The 21,406-nt window shown below is 46.0% G+C and overlaps 1 long non-coding RNA gene across 1 annotated transcript; it reads left to right on the forward strand.

Moving 5' to 3' along the window:
- Positions 1-5,224: 5,224 nt before the first annotated feature.
- Positions 5,225-8,577, forward strand: LOC134481534 (uncharacterized). Its single transcript, XR_010057108.1, has 2 exons — positions 5,225-6,385; positions 6,667-8,577. It is a non-coding gene; the product is annotated as an uncharacterized LOC134481534 (long non-coding RNA).
- The last annotated feature ends 12,829 nt before the right edge of the window (positions 8,578-21,406 follow it).

Consider the following 21,406-nt stretch of genomic DNA (forward strand, 5'->3'; position numbering starts at 1 on the left):
GTTGCAGTGGGAGCCATGGACCTGAAAAGAATTAGCAAAGAGCAACAGTCCATGTTCACTAACATCCTCCATGCCCAGATCTGAGCACTGTGAGCTCTGCCTCACCTCCTGATTCCACATCCCTCTACACCCCTGGGATTCTCCAGCCAGCTTAAGAGAAAGGTGCCATGAAGTTCTCAAGACTAAAATAATGTCAGCTTGTATTCCCCCTATGCAACTAGAGTGTGCCTGCTTACTAGGCGGCAGGGAGAGGAAAACACCATATAGAATCGAATCCCTGAGAGCTCCTGCAGGTTCTGAGCACAGAGTGAAATGTTTCAGTGGTCAGGAAAACGTATTGAGACTATGATAGGGGGGAAGACAACCTCTCTCACCACAGTCCACTAACATTCCATCTGGTGGTCCCAAGGATCCCATCTCTGACCCTGTTTTATCATTGAGAAGGTAAGTTAGGTACTCTCCCCAACCTTTGCACATAATAAGTAACAAAGAGAAGGTTGAAACCCAAGCAACCTGGCACTTCAGGACTTGGGATTCCATTGGCAATGCCAGCCCAGATGCCCAGGCTAGGAGCACTGTACTTTGTCTATGTAGTTGTGAACTTACTTTTAAGATCAGAAGAAGGTTGAAGACTTATGTCAGTGATATAGAATACTTGCCTAGAAGCACAAAACCTTGGGTTTGGGCCTCAGCTCCGAGGGAGAAAAAAAGGTCACTATAAGAAAATAAGATGGCCTTTCTTAAAGAGTCACAAATGCACATCTCCTGGGTTCAGCTTGGCTGTGCACAGGAAGAATATATTCCAATGGGAGCCATGTTCGCAATGTTCAGATTTGTGCATCAAATCTACAATGAGATTGAAAGGAGCAGAGACACACTGACACTATCACACTGATGCTAGACACCGGAGCTTGGTGTATGGATTAGAGATAGACGTCTCCATTTTAAATGAGTTCATCTCTGTCGCAAAGATCTCTGATGTACATTGTGTATGCAGTGATGTTTCCCAATGGAATCCATGAGTGAGGGGCAGGGAACTCGAGGCAGGATTTCAGGTGACCTAGGCTGGCTATGAGACTGACCGTGAACTTGAACTTCTGATCTCCCCACTTCTACATTTTGTGTGCTAGTATTGTAAGCGTATCCTACCACACTCCATGAATGTGGTGGTGGGAATCCAATCCAAGGCTTTGTACCTGCTAGGCAAAGCACTCTGTCAGGTAAGTCACATCCCAAAAGCTAGTTCCTAAAACGTGAATGCAACGACCATTTCACGGGAATGCATGCTTAGTGTCCCTCCAAGGATCCCACTAAGAAGAGGGTAGCACTACTTGAGAACCTGTTTGAATGGTCTCCTAACTACATCGTAACCTCTCTGGAGGGTGAAAGTGAAGCTGCATAAGGAAGCTGTGTCTGCCCTAGACAGCAGACCAAGGTGGCAAAGATAGTGTCAAGGATGGAGACCTGGAACCCTCACCTCCAAGCACAGAAAAGGAGCCCATGATCATTCTCCGGAAAATATTTGGATCACGTTTTTTGTGATAGTGTGCCAACACCTGTCCACCCTTTCTCTTCTGCAATCTGGGGGAATTTGCCATTAACATGGGTTTTTTGACTCCGAGTGAGACTCATGGCTTCATGTCTACCCACAACCACTGATGTCATGTCTAAGGAAGTCATCACTTCAGCCCTTTAGGGACTTCCTTGGGGGCTCAGGATCTGAGCCACTGTACGAATTTGTGAAACCAAAAGATGCATACATGCAAAATAGATTGAGGCTGTATGTGCGTAAGTTGCTGGAAGAGGGTCAGTGTGTGGTCAATGAAGAGGGAACAGGGGGTTTTTGCTTTTCCTTGTGACTTCCCTGTCTCAGACCATGGCAGTCCCACCCTTCTGAAACTCAAGTGCAAAACCTCAGAGCCATTCGATTCTCCTTTCTCCCTTTCCTCCTCATGGTTGCCTGTGTGAGATGTGAGGTCTACTTCTCTCCTCCTCTCTGTTCTCTCTAGCTCTGCCTTGGTCTGATCTTCCTTTTGTCAAATCACCACACTACTGTCAGATTCATTTGAGGGCTTCTGTTTTGTCATGTTTTGCTTTGCTTTGGGATTTGGTTGAGTTTTTTTTGTTTTGTTTTGTTTTGTTTGTTGTTGTTTTTTGAGACAGGGTCTCTCTCTACATAGACCTAGATGTTCTAGAACTCACTATGTAGACTAGGCTAGTGTCCAACTCACAGACATCCACCTGCCTCTACATTCAGAGAGATAGGATTAAAGGCCTGCACCATGCCCAACTTGTTTTGAGGACTTTTGACTCATTGTTGGGGAAGAGTATATTTTCTAAAGATGTCAGATCCTCAGTCCTCATGTTTCACATGACTTGGGCATTCCCAACAGGAAATATGGTCTATGTTCCCTCCCCTGGAACTCAGTAGGGATTGAGGTCCATGAATGACATTATGTGACATGTGTGTGTGTGTGTGTGTGTGTGTGTGTGTATGAGTGTGGCTGTGTGTAACACTATGAGTTTGTGTGCATGACTGTGTATGTATTAATGTGTGTATGAGTGGGACTGTGAGACACTGTATGAGTGTGAGTGTGACTGTGTATGAATGTGTTATAAGTGTGACTGTGTATGTATTAGTGTGCATATGAGTATGACTGTGCCTGTATTAGTGTGTATATGGGTGTGACTATATGTGTGTGACTGTGTGTGTGACACTGTATGAGTATGTGTATGTGACTGTGAGTGTGTGTGTATGAGTGTGACTATGTGTGACTGTGTGTGTGTGTGTGTGTGTGTGTGTGTGTGTGAGGTTCATTCTCTTAGGAAACTTCCCTTCTTATCTATGTCCGCTGTGTATGAAAGCGTGAAGCTACCATAAGGTGAGGACCCCAAGCCATAAGGAGACACCATGTTTATGTGTTCTTAACAGGAAGTCCTGACAGCGAGGAAGACAAGGAAAGAGTTCTCTAGGTTACTTTTAAACCCCAGCGGGTGAGTTAGATGAGCCCCTAACTCTTAAATTCTTAAATAAGGCAGAGCTCGTTTTTCATTCCAGACTTCAGGGGCTTAACAAAATGGTTGTTTGAAGCTGTCTATTTGGACATAACTTGTTATATAGCTAATAGATACCTGATGTTTGCCTTTGACTTCTTACGAAAAATCTGTACGAATCATCTGGACACCACTTGTAAGAAACTACTTATAAAAATGGTGAGATTTTTGGGTGAGGCGTGCAGCTTAGTAATCGGTTATGTGTTTAGCCCTGGGTTCCATCCCCAACACCCTCCCCTACAACAACAACAACCACGAGAAGAAAGAAAGAAAGAAAGAAAGAAAGAAAGAAAGAAAGAAAGAAAGAAAGAGGGGGGGAGGGAGAGGGAGAGGAAGGGAGGAAGGGAGGGAGGGAGGAAGGAAGTCAGTCAGTCAATGTATTTGAATAGCTGCCTGAGACTGAAGAGCTGAGCCGATCAGAATAAAATTTTCAGTATCTATTATGTACCAAGCAGATTACAGACCTTCCCATAATCTATCTCTCTACCGTTATATTGCTACCTGCAATATAATTTCTGCTACGTCACAGACATTGAAGCTCAGAGTAGGAAAGCAGGAATCTCGGGGATTCCCTGGATGTAAGAGACAAAGGAACATATTGCTTATTTCTCTATTGTTGTGCTAAAACACCATGACCAAGGCAACTTATGAACGAGTTCTGGGCTTACAGTTTCAGAAGAATGAGTTCATCACCGTATGACAAGGAAGCATGACCGCAGGCATGACGAGCTGCAAGCTCACATCTTAAACCCAAAGCAAGAGGCCAGGTGGATGGACTGGGAATGGTTCTCAGCTTTTGACACCTCAAAGCCAGTACCCAGTGACACACTTCCTCCTGTAGAGCCACACCTTCTAATCCTAACCAAACAATGCCACCACCTAGGGATTAAGGTACTCAAATGTCTGAGAGTATGTAGGACATCTCATTCAGACTACCTTAGCAGGAATTCAAACCCAGAGTCTGCAGATCTCAAGTTCCTAGGTATGATCCCCACAAAGGGCTGAGCCTAAGAAAGTGGATGAGGCTGGGCTCTTGCAGAGTACCAGAGTTCAGTTCCCAGCATCCACCCATATGGGGCAGCTTATAACCATCTATGATTGCTTTTTCAGGCATTACCTCTGACCTCACAGACAGACACACACACACACACACACACACACACACACACACACACTAAACAAGAACCCAGATGTGCCATTGGCATGACTTGACCGTCTTACTTCTCTGAGGACATCACTGAAGTTACTTCCCCTTTTGGAATCAAGAAAACAAAGCCCAACTGCTGGGGTTAGAGAAAGCCCCCAGCAACAATGTCGAACAAGCCAGCAGTAATTTGTTTCTATTCTTTTCCACAAGACTGCCAGAGGTTATTCTGGTTTTCATTAGCTCAAACTTCTCCTTTTCAAAAGATAATTCTTTGAAATCTTCTGGGAAATTCACATGGCTCAGGGCTGGCTGCCACATGCTCGTGGAGTCCAGAGAAACTGAGGTTTTAGCCCCTGAGAGCTACATCTTCATATACTCGAAACAAAGTTTGCCTCTACAGGCGTGGTTTTTTAAATGGGCTATAAAAAGAAAGTTCACACTTAGTGAACTGAGATGTCCACCTTTATCTTGAGAAGAAAATCTTCTAGATTAATTCAACAGTGTTACGACAGATTCGGCTACAGTGCAAACTTGTTGGGAATCTTCCCTTTAGAGCTCAGAGCTAGGGCAATAGGTGGGTAGCTCACTAGTAAGCCTGCTCATGTGCAAGCAGAAGGGCCTGTGTCTGAGACCCAAGCCCCACCCAAAAAAGCTGGGCATATCTCCATGTGACTGTCACCTCAGCACTTCACCACAGAGACAGTGAATCCCATGAGCTCACCAGAAAGACAGCCCAGCCCAAACCGAAAGCTTCAAGTTTACTAAGAATGATAGAGCAAGACACCCAACATGCCCTGGTCTCTACAGGTCCCTGCACCCAAAAACACATGTATACATACACATATACACACTATATACACAGAAATACCAGAACCAATTAACATCTAAGATTAAATTGTTATTTTTTTTACAGAAAATTGACTTAAATACTATAGAAAAATTAAGAACTTTTAGTTCTGATTTTTCTCATAATCATCGACATGAAAATGTCTTCGTGTAAAGTTTCTGTTTATTCGGGAACATTTGAGATTGTTTATGGTGTCATAAATAATTTTATAAACAAAAATTTTAAAATGGCACAACCAAGGCATCTAGTTTCTTGTTCTTCCAACATTTCCAGAATCTATGCTCCTGTAAGTTAAACCATTTTCCTTTGTGAAATCTGATGAAAAGGGGAGTGGAGAACAAGCCCTCGCTCCCATAGTAGCTTTCCTTCACTCTCACAAATTATCTGAGACAAAGAATTTAAAGGGCAAGAAGGTCCATGTAGGCTCACAGTTTCTGTCTATGGTTGCTTAGCTCTGTCATTTCTGGGCCTGTGGCAGCTCTGTACATCATGGCAGGAACACGTGATAAGGGGAAATGCCTACTTTGTGGTGACCAGGAAACAGAATGGAAAGGACCCCAGAGCTCCTAAATAGGCATGACCCTAATGGCTTGCTTCTCATACCTAGGTCCCACCTCCTAAAGATTTTGCCACCTCCTAATGGTACCAACAACTGAAGTCCATGTCTTCATCACGTGAGCCTTCCAGGATGTTTCACATTCAAGCTGTAACAACCCCCAACCTTCTGCCTCACCTCTTCCAGCACTGCCCTACAGTGTGGACTAAGGTCCTCGCAGCTGACAGCTCCCTCCACAGTCCTGCACCTTTCCTAGACTGAAGTCTCCATGATATGACTCAGGACATCTCTTTGGGTGATGACAGTGATGTTCAGAGCCCAGCATCAAGGCTTTCTGAAATGCAAGCATGTCCTTTTACTAGAGGAGGAAGAACAATCAGATCCTTAAGATGAGGAGAGAGTCCTGGCCACAGCAGGGTGTTCCTGCTTTGTCTCACACATCCTTGTTGCAAAAGCACAGCAATGGTGAGCTTGCCAGGCATGTGTAAGACCCAAGTAAATTCCCAGCATAATAGATAAATAGAATAGAATAGGGATGGCCAGTAGTGACAGCAACGGAAGTCACTCATCTTCAGGTAGGAATGTTCTAGAATTTGGCTCCTATGAAGTGGGAAGACTAGCCATGTTCCATGGGAGGGGAGTTGGTAGCGGAAGAGACTGAGTCTGAACAGATCTGAAACCTCAGCTGCTAGTCAGTCTGTCTCCAGTCTTCCCCTTCCCAGCCCAGAGAGTCAGAAGACAAGGGAGACTCTGTGGCAAAGAAACTAATTAAACGTCGTGGGTAAGATAGTCCCGGGATCACTAGAGCATATGATGGTGAATTCTATGTGTCTCTTGACTAAGGGGCAGCTGGTAAAATATTTCTGGTGTGTCTAGGATGTTGTTTCTGAAAGGAATTAGCAACGTGAAAAAGAAAGTGAGGAAGGTGGTTTCCATCTGTGTGAGTGGGCAGCATTCAACCCACTGAGGAACCAAAGAGAATGGAGAGGGGACCGGGGGTTGACCAGACACTCCCTCTGCCTGAGCCGGGTATCCAGTTCAACGGCATTTTCCCTCTTTCAGCTCCCTGAATGGCAAATCCTGGGCCTTGTTGTCCCCATACAAGCAAGGGCCGGTGTCCTTTGTGAATCCAGATACACCGCCCTCTGGTTCTCTAGAGACGTGGGTACCCACCATCATACGCAGCTGCGAACTCACTGGTAAAGAGAGAAAAACATGCGGACGGAAGCAAGATGAGGAGAACGCGGAAAACATTTCCCCCAAACAAGAGAAACCGAGTGACAGTGACATCAACAATTTGAGTGTCGATTTTTTTTTAATTAAACCAGTTTTGTAGAGTGTTTAAAGCGATGATGGTACAGAAGAAGCCATAACTTTCATTTGAACAGACAAAGGCTGTGTGGCGAGGCAAACAACGGGAGAGCAGATGTATATAGAGTCAACTAGAAAGCTTGAAGTACAAAAATAGACTCACTTTTTAAGTCTGTCTGTGAGTCCAGTTTAGACTGGATACAGAGAGGCAATATGCTAATTTGAGGGGAGTACTGAAGAATCATCCAGAACATACAGGACAAAATATTCAAAAATCTATATATAAACAGATATGTGTGATAAAGTGGCTATAGATAACAAAAATACAGTGTGTGCTTCAGAATCCTAGAGGAGGGCCAGAGAGATGGCTCAGCAAGGAAATAGGTTTGCTGTCAGACCTGATGACCAGATTCGATCCCCAGACTCCCATGGTAGAAGGACAAAATCTACTCCTGTAAGTTGTCCTCTGGCCTCCACACATGCATGACACCCATCCCAAATACACACCTAAACACAGAATAAATTTTAAAAATTTTAAAAATTCACAAGCAATTATGAATATTTCAGGAAATAAATGATTAACATGATTTAAACACTGCATCCATTAAACATAACAAAGAACCCCATAATTATGCACCATTTCTGCTGTTTTATTGGACATGAAAGTACACTTAAGGGGCTGGAGAGATGGCTCAGCAGTTAAGAGCTTGTCATACTCTTGCAGAGGACCAGGTTTGGTTCTGGCGGCTCACAATTGCCTGTAACTCTGAGTCCATGGAATCTGACATCTCCAGCCCCTGAGAGCTCATGCACTCGCGTGGACATACATGCACATGGACTCACATGCACTCACATGGACACACACACACACCAAGAGACACATATACACACATAGTTAAAAAGAATAAGACCCAACAGAAACTAATTTAAATGCAAATTTAAACATAAGACATATACATACATATAATAGTCCCTCTCAGCCATAACACGATGGACATACCTATGGCCTCATAGAGACCGTGGCAGCACACACAAGACCTGCACAGCTTCAAACCAGATAATATCCTCACACATCAAACCAGACAATCCCCCCACACTGAGAAGAAGAAGAGGACCCAAAGTCCCACCCCTAACCAAGAAGCCATTTGCAACTGACACCTGCTGGGAATGGAAAATTCCTTTTCTCCAATGGAAAGTCATTGGGTCCACCAATCACAGGACAGACACCATGCTCAGGAGTGGTCAGCCGACACAAAACAAAGTCCATGTTTTTCATCTGCTTTTTGTTTTTGCTTTATTTTACCTTAGTATTTCTTTTTTGTCTTACTGGTTTTCTTTGTTTATCTGTTGACTCTCGGGATCTGTTGTCTTAGGGAGGCAAAGAGAAAAGAAACATGAAGTTGGGAGAAGTTAGAGGAGAGAAAAGAATGTGTTCCTAATGTGTTGCATGAAAGCTTTCAATAAAAAGAGTTGAAAATGCTCCCAAAAGTTAAAAGTAATCTGAAATTGTGAACACAGCATGCAAAACTTAGGCAAGACTGCTAGAGATACACCTAAAGGGAAATGTGTAATACGTAAGTTATTAGAGAATAGAAATGTTGTTCTCTTCTTAACAAAAACTCTTGATAGACTAGACATAGATGGACACTACTCAAAATACCAACCAAAGCCATAGAGAGAGAGAGAGAGAGAGAGAGAGAGAGAGAGAGAGAGAGAGAGATAGCAACCGTTAGAAAAAGACATGAGTCGAAGGGCTGGATGTGGGTGCAAAGGCCTCTAATCCCAACACTAGGGAGACAGGGTCAAGCGGATCTCTGTGAGTTCCTGGTCAGCCTGGTCTATGAATAAAGTTCAGGACAATCAGAGCTCTGTTACATAGAGAAAACCTGCCTTGAAGAACCAAAAGATAAAAGAAAAGGAAATGACAGGATCCCATAGGTGAGGGCTGTCTTCATCTTTGGTCTGAGAAGCTTCTATCGCAGCCGGTTTTAATTCAGAGACCTCATAACAGCTCACCATGCTGGAAGGAAGTGGCTGTTGAGTGCTCAGCCTAATTGGGACCTGTATGTCTTCCCTCCAAAGAGAAGAGAGGGGAGAAGAATGGGAGAGCGGGAGGATCAGAAGGAGTATGTAAAACATTGTCTTCTGGACGTGATATGGCTGCTGGACCCATGAACTCAAAGCAGCAGTAGCTACCTATACAAGCCCTGCAGGAGACCAGGCCCTCAACATTCCATTGTGGGTGGGGGAGGGGCTTTTAGACCCCATCCCCCCACAAGGAGCAAAAGATACTTAATGGTTACTGGAAAGAGGGGCGTCATATTCACTCAGTCCAAGTGTAGCCCTTGCTCAAGTTAGTAAGCCTCACCATGCTCATACAAGCAGCCCTAATTAAAGGCAGTGGGCTGTGAAAGAGACAGGAAAAGAGAGAAGACGAGAAAAAAATATTTCATGGTAGGTGGAAGAAGATAGGAGAAGATGGAGGAGGGTAAACATTAATCCAAAATCTTTATACACACACACACACACACACACACACACACACACACACACACACACACACACTGTAGAGGGCCGCAATAACATTCGCCACCACAAGATGGCGCTGGCTTCCACTGCGCCCCACGTGGAAAGCCGGGATAGCTTTCGCCATTACAAGATGGCGCTGGCCTCCGCCGCGCCAGCCGACTTCCTTTCAGGAAGTTAACTGTGTGCGCATGTGCAAGAGTGCCTTCGTGCCAGGTCTTTGCCCACCTCGGGGCGTGCCAGTGAGATCATGGGTAAGCGACCAATCAGGTGTGGACGCGCCGCGCTAGGGTGTATATAAGCAGCGCCATTCTGGGGCTTGGGTCTCTCCTCTTCAAGATGTAATAAACGCTTTGCTGCAGAAGGATCCTGGTGTCCACGCGTCGTTCTTGCTGGCGAGACGTTGGGCGCGCGACAACACACCACATCACAAAATTGTTAAATAAATGAGTAAATGGGTTTTTTAAAGAAGGGGCTGAGATCCCACAACTGCCTTGAAAGGTAGGCCCTCCATGACTTGAAAGCCTCTCTCCTGTTCTTACCACACTCCATAGAAGCAAGCTAGGAGGGAGTCTTCACCACACAGCCTTCTGGGAATGCTTAAGTCATCGTAGGACCCTTTTAAAAAGAAAGTTGCGCAATATTCTCTGAAGGCATAAAAGAAACTCTAAATATGTAGAGAATCCATTTCTATAAATGTCAGTTCTCCACAAACTCATCACAATTCTGCTTATACTAAACTCCATGCGCCGGTCAAAAACAAACTGAGACAGAAGAACAAAGGGCCAAGAGGAGATAAAAGTCAGCTTTGAAGATAAAGGACTAAGAAGGCCAACAGGTGCACTAACAGATGCTTAAAATGTTTATAAACTTACTGTGCTTGCGACAGAATGGTGTTGGCATGGATAGACAAACAGAAAAGGACAGACCAGAAGCTGAGAGCCAGACTGGGTGTTTATATAAGCACTCTTCACACAAAGGCATTTTGAATCTCTGGGACATGAAAAACTCAAAAATTCAACGGTGGAAGATGCAGATAAGCTAATGGCATTTTTTTTAAAAAGGCGTGTGAGGGCATTCCATTGGCAAGGGTCTACAGAAGCTCATGAGCATCTAAGGGGATGTCAGGCTTCCTTAGCCATGACAGAGCACATTGGCAGCCCAAGGAACATGGATGCATACCTGCAAGAGTAGCTGAAAGAAAACTTAGGGCCAGCTCCATGTGTTAAGAGGGCTGTGTCACACATTGCTGGAGTCCGTGTTTCCCATGCCTATGTCTTCACGGTTTTGGGCATGACCATGATATCTGCATATCTTGAGGCATCCAGCCGTCGTGTAGCTTTCTTCTCTGCCCAGTTTCTCCTGGGTCACCCATCTCATTCTCCTTGGTCCCTGGGATGTGTTTTGTTCGTCTGCTTTCACTACATACGGGGTCCCTGTCTTCTCTGTGGCTAATCACGATGATCTATGTTGCCAACCTGACTGGATCTAGAGTCAGCTACCAGAGAAGCCCTTGGGCACATCAGGTGACCTGGTGTGGGAAGACCCACCCTAAGCATGCCACACCTCCCCTCCCTCTGGCAACCCAGATAGACGGAAGTATGAGAAAGAAGACCGTTTTCTTTTTCGCTGCTTGCCTTCGTGCAGTTCGTTAGTTCATCTAACCTGATTGCACCGTTCACTCGCTCCATCAATTCTGCTCCTTTAGAGAAGCCTGGTGAATAGTTACTTTTCAGTACTGCATCTATATCCTAAAGATCATAAAAATCGATCTTACAAGTGCATATGTGTATACAGTATCTCTGAAAAGATTTGTTAATTTTTTTTTTCTGGAGGCCAATGCTGACCAAGTAAAGAGCCCGGATATTATGGTCAAAGTGTGAGATGACCCCACAAGCTAAAGTTTTTGAACACTTGTTCCCTAGTTGATGGTGCTGTTTGGGGAGCTTGATGGAACCTTTAGGAGGTGGGACCTAGCTGGAAGCATCCCTGGAGACTAGGCCATGAGCCACAATGAACCCTCTCTCCTGTAAGTCGTTTCTGTCAGTCTGTCACAGCCATGAAATGCTGCTGACGCAGTAGAGGACACATGTGCGTGAGACACACTTTGTATTTGTTTGCGGGTTTTGTTGTACTCTTTGTTGCTGTTTTTTACCTATTATCTGTGTGCCTTTAAACTTTAAGACAAGGGAAAGGCACAGTTAAGTAATGACAGCTTTTTCTCTAACCGTAGTCTACAATAACAGTAATGAGAAAGAAAAGGCTAAGACGGCCGCCCTTGGTGGGAGATCCCGTCTCTATCCTCCCGATCCTCCCAGTTCACAAAGTCTGTCCTCACCTTTTAACCACAAGGCACTGTGCACAGCAGCACTGAGCCCAGACTATCAGCCTTGTCCTCCAACACCTCCCCTTCCTCTCATGTTAGCTCCCCTAACTACACTCCAGCCGATAAGCAGAGCTCCTATATTGCCCGACATCCTCAATGATAACTCTTGGTGGTCCCACCTTTTATAGCAGAGGTGATGAGACCTCACTTCCCAGTGAATACCAAAATGCTAAAGCAGTCCTGACCTGGCATTGTCCTGCTTGCTGTGAACAGAGTCAGTTCCTATGTTGTGAACTGCCCTGTGCAGGGACCCAGGTCATCAGGAATAGATGTCGCCTGCCACCAGCCAGAACCCAAGATGGATTGATCGTTCCACTCTGGAAGTCTTGACCCACCAAGACTGCGTGATCATAAACGTTTGCTGCTTCCAACCTACCACAACAATAGGGGAAGAGAAAGACTAAAATTTATCACTTCCCTGTCTAGGAAGCCAGACAGACCAAAAGACTAGGCATACAGACTCCATTTGAGGGCTAGGAGTCTATGACGATCTCAAACAGAAGCATCAAGCAAATCCTTGATAATAAAAAGATGATCAAGGAAACAGATTCTTTTGGTGAGTTCATCTTCTTGGTTAAACAGATGAGTCTTTTTTGGCAGACTCTGAGCTTAAATGTACCTCATAGATTCAGACAACAAGGCTCAGGCTAAGAGTAATGCCTTCTGAAGCTTATGAGACTTCTTTACCATCGGTCCTCACACAACAGCTGTCTCATAGTAGGTCCTCAATAAGCAAGTGTTGGGTGAAAGGAAGGGGGAGAGGAGAGAGCTACTGATAGGGAGGCAGACAGGTCTCTCCTTTCTTAGTCATGGTGCAGGCAAAACCCAGACTCGATTCTTAGTTATGGAGCCTGAACAGATCTATGGCCTTTCGCTTCCCAACTCACCTACTCGGGTGTGAAATGGGAGAGAAATACTCTCCGTGTCCTAGAGATATGGTGGGACTGAAGTGGGGTGCACATAGGAAACTGCTTCTTGGATCAGAGAGGACATATCGGTTTTGCTCTTCTCTTTTCTAAAATGTGCCAACCTAGAAAAGAGGCTGAGTGAGCTGTGAGAGGACAGAGGTTAGGTGTTTGTTAAATGCCTTTGCAGCTTTCAGTTGGCTCATCTGTATGTTACCCCATAGTAAGTCAAGGAGCAGAGCTCTACCTGGGCCGTATTCAATATGACACAATTAAGAAAGCTCATGAAGCGCTTACCTAGGAAGCGCAAGGCCCTGGGTTCGGTCCCCAGCTCCGAAAAAAAGAACCAAAAAAAAAAAAAAAAAAGAAAGCTCATGAAGCTATGAATGTCTCGATGGAAAGATCACCAAGATCTAAAGTCCTACAAAAAACTCAGCGGTGGATATTATGTAGTAGAAATCATACAACTGCCGCATACATGTACATGTATGCACAGGCATGCCACAATTCACAGAATAACCATGTATCACTTCCAATAGTTGGCTCTGGGGGAGGAAATGGAATTAAGGGTCAGTGTGGCATTTAAACATCTCACACACACACACACACACACACACACAGACACATGCACACACACACGCACACACGCACACGCGCGCACACACACACACACACACACACACACACACACACCACACTCTTAAATACATATTAGACCAAATGATCAGGTGTTTTAAATGGGTATCCACTAACTTAGAATTTTCAAAGCAAAACTAGTTTTAAGTTTGAATGTGAAGACAGCTTTGGGCTAGTGAGGTGGCTCCACGCTTAACCATGCCTGCTACCAAGCCTGATTGCTTCACCTGCCTCCCTGGAAACTCCATGGTGGAAGAAGAGAACAGACTCCCATTGGTTATCTACTGACCTGTGCACCGTGGCCCCCAACACCTACCCACCCCCTCACGCACAAATAAGTAGGTGTCTGGGCGTTTCTGTTATGGTGACATTGCAGATTGAACTCGGGTATCCCCAAGTTGGGGAGCAAGCACTCTGCCCCTCTCATTTTCCAGCCTGGTAATATTTTTTTAAGATTTATTTATTTATTTTATGCATCTGAGTCCACTGTAGCTGAAGACACACCAGAAGAAGACAGCAGATCCCTTTACTGGTTGTGAGCCACCATGTGGTTGCAGGGAATTGAACTCAGGACCTCAGTCAGTGCTCTTAACTGCTGAGCCATCTTTCCAGTCCCTGGTAAATGTTTTTAAAAAGAAGAAAAACATTAAAAATAACGCATGGATGCCAGACCCCTATATGAGAAAGGAAACTCTGTATACGCATTAAAGAAGTCTAAAACAATCGTAACACAAAGTTTTTCTGTAATGGACAATGTTAAGAGATCTGTATGTACAAACACATAGTTAAATTAAAAGGTAAACAAAAAAACTGTATACCTTAGAAATGAAGCCTTTATATTGCAAAAACAAAACCGTAGGCCCTGGCCCTCTAGCCCCTAAGTATGCATTTGAAAAGGTCACTTCCTGGCCTCTGTTTCCAGGAATAAGAGCAAGCACTCTGAAGACAGTTGTGTGCTCAAGCCACCAAGCTCCACCCTCACACACACACAACCTAAAAATGTCTCTGTCACTACCGGGTCCAGGGGTTGAGGGGAGTCTCTAGTGCACTGCCTACACTGAGATTTCCAAACCTGTTGGAAATTTTCATTCAGATCCCTCTGTGAGGGTAAACTGAGCACCGTGTGCAAAAGGAGAAGTCGGGGCAGGTAGTGGCAGGGTTTCCACACCCGAGGCCGCCTGATCATCCGGGAAGCCTGGGCCTGCTCACATTTTTAGCTAATGACTTCACCACGGAGAGCCCACCATAGTCTCAGGTTCCTCTATCTGAAAGGCCCTCAGGACGGCCCAATGCTTCCTCCCTCGGAAAAGCAAAAGAGGGACAAAATTCAACTCCACCCAGAGAGAGAACTCTTCAGGCTCCCCCCAAAGATGGGCCACGCCCACCTACAGCAGGACACTCGAAGTCCCTTTGAGCAAGTGAGGACTCCCACACTGCCACCAGGGATTCCTGATGTCCTGAGGACTAGTAACGCAATCTGGGCCACACGCTCACTTAAGACAGGGATGGAAAGTCTCTCTTCCATTTCGTGTTGCTAGGCGAGCACTCCACAACCAACCTAATTCCTAGCCCCTCTGAGTAGTTATTTTTAAAAAGAACATTAGATGAATGCACAAATTCTTATCCCTTCCAGTACTCATGCAACAGCCATTTAATAGGAGCAACTGAGGAAGTGGGGTTCGTCATAGACGGATTCCATCCTCTGTCCACTGTGAGCAGATTCCTTAAACGCCATTGCCAGGCTGGGGAAAGGACAGACTAGAGCCAGCGGCACCAGACGAGACACAGCCCAGATGCTAACGAGACCTGAGCATGTTTTTAACTGTAGTGTTTTATCTCCCGGATGCTGTGATTTTAAAAAGATGCTGTGGTCCAAGGCCCAAGACATTGGAGTTTGCCATGCCCTAGACTGTCGGGAAAGGTCTTGGGTTCTGATCTCCCTCCACTCTTCCTTTCTCTTTTTTTCCATCTTCAGACTTTGTGGTCTGATGTGAAGGGGGCCTGTGTGCCTGTCCTTCATCCCATGTTCACATTGAAGCCTTGGTCCTCTAAGTGAAAATATGTCAAGAAGGGGACTTGGGGAGATTTTAAGGTTAGAGCAGGCTATGAAATGGGGCACCCCCTCGAATGGAGTTAATATCCTTTTATAAGAAACACAAATGCCGCATGTGGCAGCCCATGCCCGTGATTCCAGCAGGAATGTGAGAAGCTGAGGCAGGAGAGCTGTGAATTTCAAGCTAGACTGAGTTACACAGTAAGTTCCAAGGCTAGCCTGAATGACAAAGTAAGTTTCAGGCTAGCCTGAGCTATGCAAGGAGATGCTGTCTTCAAAAACAAATGAGGAGGAGGAGGGGGAAGATCTCACGGGGGGGGGGGCACACACTATTTGGGTACTTAATTATTAACCTTTAAAAACCCAGGCAGGGTCTTCACCAGGCCCTGGATCTGCCCGTGCCTTGACCTTGGACTTCCCACCCTCTGGAACTGTTGAAAATGCCTGGTGTTTAAGGCACCCAGTACTCCCTTACAATAGCCCAAGCTGAGACACCATCCCAGAAGCTCGGGTTGAACAATACATAAAGACAGAGCTTAGATCATAATGTGCTGAAGGAAAGAAATTCAAAAGTGGGGTTGGTTTGTTATTGTAGCAGATTTTGACCCGGGGGCCAAACTGATTCTCAAGAAGCCAAGCTCATTTACCTCGCATATTGTATGGCTATTTTTCCTGCTGTTTGTCTGTTGTTTTGTTGACTCCGGGTTTCATGTAGCTCAGACCGGCCTTGAACTCACTGTGTAGCCCTGGCTGATCGTGGGGTCATGATCCTCCAGGACCTCACCCTCTCAAGTGCTGAGATTATAGACAGAAGACTCCGTGTGCATTTTGGCTGGTTTCATGCAGGGAACTCAAATCTGAGTAGTTACGATAAAGGCATTTTCATCTTAAATCGCTATCTAAGGTATCGCCTTCTAAACCGCAAACAGTGGCGACCTGGCTCTTTCTAGAGAGAGTTCCCCAGGCTATGAAACCTCCTCCATCCCAAATGCCTGCATTAAGGTTAAATGCTGAAAATTATCTTTTCAGCTTGAGAGTCAGCTGAGGTTGACACGGCATGGCAGTTGTGGCTGAGATGAGAAAGAATCTGGAGGTTGGAAACAGAGACAGCTCTGGGTAGCCTCTGGCCTGACTATGGAAAGGAAACTGGAGGCTAGCATAAGGGGCTTTTTAAGTAAGTGAATCAGACTTGGGGTGCAGCTCCGTGGTAGAGCATCTGCCTATTTGAGTTCCAGCCCCAGCCCAGCAGTAAGTCGATTAACTTAGGATGTTAAAATAAAGCTACAGGTATTTTTAAATTCAAGATGGCACAAGTGGGATAGGAAACAGCAGTGATGGGCTGTGCTCCTGTCCCTAATCTGCCACCAATTAGGTGTATAATTGGGGCAATCACTTCATTTCCTCGAGCTGTTACTTTATTTACAAAATAAGAGGCTCATCCATTTACTGAAACTCTCAGGCTCCTGTGGGGAGCTTGCCACTTCAGACGGGGGGGGGGTGGAGGGGGGCCTTTTTGGGCTCTGGAATAAGAGCCTCTCTAAGCTCAGGAGCTCAAGGTGAAATAAAATGTCCAGTGAGGTCCTGGGTAGTTCTGCCGAGTTGTGGGGGGGGGGGGGGAGCTGGGAGTTCACAGTCAAGGGACTGTTGGCTCTACCGCATCTTAATGCTATTCGCCATGGTCGTAATTTATCACCGCCTCGCCTTCCAAATAGATAGATTAGTGTAAGCCGGTCCCTCCAGCGAGCTTCTCCCATCTGCAGAGGGAGGAGGCCGCAGGACAGCTGCGAATGGGACTGGCGGCTTGAATTATGTAACAGTAGCAGAGAAAAGCAAAGAGTCTTTCTGAATTGATGCTTCTTGAGACTAGCATTACCACGAGTTTCTCTACCCCTGAACTCTCACCACACACAGCAAGGATGGCTTTGTCCCCAAGGTGGTTAATCCACGTAGCAAAGGGATCCTGTCAGCATTGCCAGAGATCTTGGGGTAATCAAGAGGCGAATGCAGATAAATCCTGCAGAACCGGGACCACTTTCTCTCTCCAAAGCCCTAAAGTGAGGGCCAGCTTTCCAAAAGCTCACGCTCCTAAGCTTGCTTAGCCCCTCTTGTGGCCGAGTCCTCCATGCTGGACCGCAGAGCCCTGCTCCCCCCCCCTCCCCTTAGTACACTTTCAGAGAAGTGACCCCAGTTGGCAGCCCAAGCTGCATGGACTGCGGTCAAATAACACCCAGATGAAAACTGCAGCTGATGGCCGGCCTTTCCGGTCAGTGGCTGCTGTGCACAGCTCTCTCCTGGCCTCCTGAAGTTCAAATGCCAGCCTGATTTTGCCCTGGAAGCGGCCCAGCCCAAACATGGAACAAAAGTTCCCTCTGACAAGCCTGTTTGGGTTCCAAAGTATGTTTTTATGCCTGTTGGCAAATAGAACCGTCACCAGCAACAATAACAACACTGTCTCCCCTCACTGAAGCGACTTCATTTCTTCACATTTGTTCCAGAGCCGGGGCTGGACAGATGAATAATGTTCGCTAAGGGGCTGGCCCAAGTCCTGACCTCCTGCCTCCGAGAGCAAACAGAAATGACACACAGGCTTATCTGAACTCCCAATTGCTTGATTCAAACCAAAAGGAGAGGAACATAATGCACGCTTCTATTTAAGCTACGTAGTCACCTAAGGGCTTTCGTTCTGTTTTCTCTTTATCCCTTAGTTTTACTTTTTATTGTTTATTCATTTGTCTTCTTCAGCAAAAGAGGACCTTCACCTCTCTACTGGTGCTCCAATGAAGCCAGTTTCTCAAAGACCGAGATTAACCTGACATCTTGTGGCCACACTGGGGATATACAAGTCTAGACAAACCAGAGCCTCACAAGATAGGGGGGTGGGGGTTACAGAAAATGTTTGAAAGGGTCTTCAAAAACATTTTCCACAGTGTTTTATTTAAGACATCTCGGGAAGTCATAAACTACTTTTTTGGGAAAACCACACACGGGACCATATTTAAGTACCAAATAATTATTTGTCTCTCTCACCTGAACAGAAAGCGTCATTTTAATGACTGGCTTCTCATCTATAAAATGGACTTGATGGTAAATATTACTACACTTTTCTGAGGCTTATATAAGATAAAGCCAATAAAACGACTATTGGCAATTGAGGGTAGCTTAGCGCTAGAGCCCATGCTTGGCATGCAGAAGGCCCTGGGTTCAGTTTCGATACCAAAGACAAAACAGTACGCATGAGGACACTAAGGATTCCTAGAGAAGTAGATTCTATACGCACACTTGGTTAAACCTCAAAAACTCTAAACCTGTTTTGATGCCTAACCCCGATATAGCATAAACCCTGGCCTCAGAATAGATAAAAAGAACGAATCCACACAGTCATATGCCTTCCTAAATATACCTACTGCCAAACTCTCTCCCTTGTGTTTCTCATGATGTAAGTACAGCCATTTTCTTTGGTCTGTCTGCTTAGGGCCAGCAAGTGAACCGTGAGGAATGAAGAGGCGTCTCGAGGAGTTAAATCAGTTAAATCACAGGACTACATGGCGCCTGATCCGAGTGGGGCTTGAGAATCTAACTGTGTCTCCTGTTCACGGTGCTAGGAGGAGGGTCTTGGTGTGACTGGGATGTCGGAGATCAAACCTTTGTCTTGTAAATGCTAAACATGTTCCAAGTGCTGAACATGAACCCTACCACTATGCCACCCCTCTGCTTGTACCTCATCTTCTGGAAAAAGCAGGGAGTCCAACACAGCAGCTCCAGAAGCTCCTGGGTGTCTGTGTCCCACAAGGGTGATGCAGGGTGACTCATGGAATACAAGATGGGTCTGGCTATTGCTGCTGTGCGGCTTGTGGTGTGGAGGAAGCCAAGAGCTCCTGTTGTCAAAGCTGGAAATGCGCATTTCTGCTAAATTTCAGTTCTGCTAGGGTCAGTGGGCCAGCTAGCTACTGTTCCGCCTACGGACAGCGTTCAAGCTCTCCCGGGAGCACAGAGCAGCTTCCCACTCACAGATGACCTTTTCGGTGTCCTCTACTTACTGAATTCACCACTCATCTCCCTAGTGTATGAGGTGAGCTTAGGGTGCCACTGACAGCAAGATCAATAGTTTCACCCGGAGAGAGTAGCACGCCAGCCAAAAGGACCTCAGATCCTTGGGTGAATGGTAAGGACAGATGGCTCAGACTTCTAGCCATCTTCCCTCTAAGCTGGGCTTCCTGGACCTCCCTCCACACTGTCTAGAGGACTAACAGGAAGGGGGGGGGTGCCCCGCAAAGGGGAGGGTAACAGGATGTGAGGGGCAGATGTTCAAAGAACATTATAAGCTTGTCTAGAAATGTCCTTATGTAATTCAGTACAATAAAAATTAAAAATAAAAACTTGTGAAAAGGCAAAAATCCCCTGCGGATAGACAAGTGTTGGTTGTTCACAATAAAACCGAACTTCTAAAGTCTGGCAATATTAGCAGGAACACTTGCACTGCTACAGGTACTGAGACAGGGTCTCACCGAGTAGCCAGCCTTAGCTGACCTGGAATTCACTGTGTAGACCAGGCTGGCCTGGAACTGAGATCCGCCTCCGCCGCCTCCACCGCCGCCTCCGCCTCTGCCTCCACCTCCACCGCCGCCTCCGCCGCCGCCTCCGCCTCCGCCGCCGCCTCCGCCGCCGCCTCCGCCTCCGCCGCCGCCTCCGCCTCCGCCTCCGCCGCCGCCGCCGCCTCCGCCTCCCAATGCTGGGATTAAAGGCATGTGCCACTATTTAATTCTTATTCCTACATCTGACTCTTGCCCTTTAGTGCCTCCAAATGCCTGGTAGATTCATCCTTAGATCTGATCGTTTTCTAGCTGTGATCTCTTCAAAGTCTGAGAAATGACAATTTATCAGCACATTTGTTTTTGCAAAGGAACAAACAAACAAATGGTTGTATAAATGAGGTCTGGTCTTAAGGACTTAGGTGTCCTGCAGCCTCACAAGATCACAGCTCTGTATGACAAGGAAGATTGGTCTGTTTGACCACAGGGGAGATTGGACAGGCAAGGGCAGCTACAGAAGGGGTAAGAGGCACAAAGCAGCATTATCCCAGGGCTTCCAACACAACTCTACTCCCTGTGCAAGGCTTCCTATGTGGAAGGCAAAGGAAGTGAGGGTAGACGCTGTCCCGGAAGGAGACAGCCCAGAAGGCAGCCCCATAGCATTGGAGACCGGGAGACCCAGACCCATCCATTGACAGTGGCTTGAGACTCCTTGGTTCCCACCAGCCTCTGAATTGGGGGCTTGAGAGAATGTCACCTGAGCAGTCTCAGGTGACATCTAAAACTAGAAATGACCACAAGAGTGTTTATCACATAACTACACATCACACTGAAAAATTGGAAACCTACATACACAACAGTGGGGATCCAGGTGGCTACGTCAAGGAGAGCTAAATGAGGGGATACTAAGTACTCATGTCAACACCAAAAATATGTCTTCAGGGCTGGGAGTAGGCTGCCTTGCCTAACACATGAAAGCCCAGGATAGCATCTGCAGCCCCTCCTTGCGTAGGTGGCCCACACTTTTAATCCCTTCAAAGCATCATGGAGGCAGAGGCAGGCAGATCTCTAAGTTTGAGGCCAGCCTGGTCTACAGTGCAAGTTCAAGAACAGCTGTGGCTACACAGAGAGACCCTGTCTCAAAAAACCTAGAGGGGAAAAAAAGAAAAACAGACAAGAAACTTAAATTTCCGTGTGCTTCCTAGTTAAAGGAAAGAAAACTAGAAGGGTTTCGAATATTTTCATACTGAAAACAAACATTTGAGGAGAAATGTGTTTCCTCTGATTAGAACATTTCACAATGTATATGCGAGTCTCAAAAACGTCACGTGGGCCAAACGTAATGGCTCCTGTCTTCAATACCGCCATTCCAGAGGCTGAGGCAGGTGGATCTTCTTGTGAGTTCATCCACACAGTGAATTCCGAGTCAGCCAGAGCTAACCCGGTAAGACTCTGC

Source organism: Rattus norvegicus, chromosome 13, assembly GCF_036323735.1.
Source record: "Rattus norvegicus strain BN/NHsdMcwi chromosome 13, GRCr8, whole genome shotgun sequence".
Classification (NCBI taxonomy): domain Eukaryota; kingdom Metazoa; phylum Chordata; class Mammalia; order Rodentia; family Muridae; genus Rattus; species Rattus norvegicus.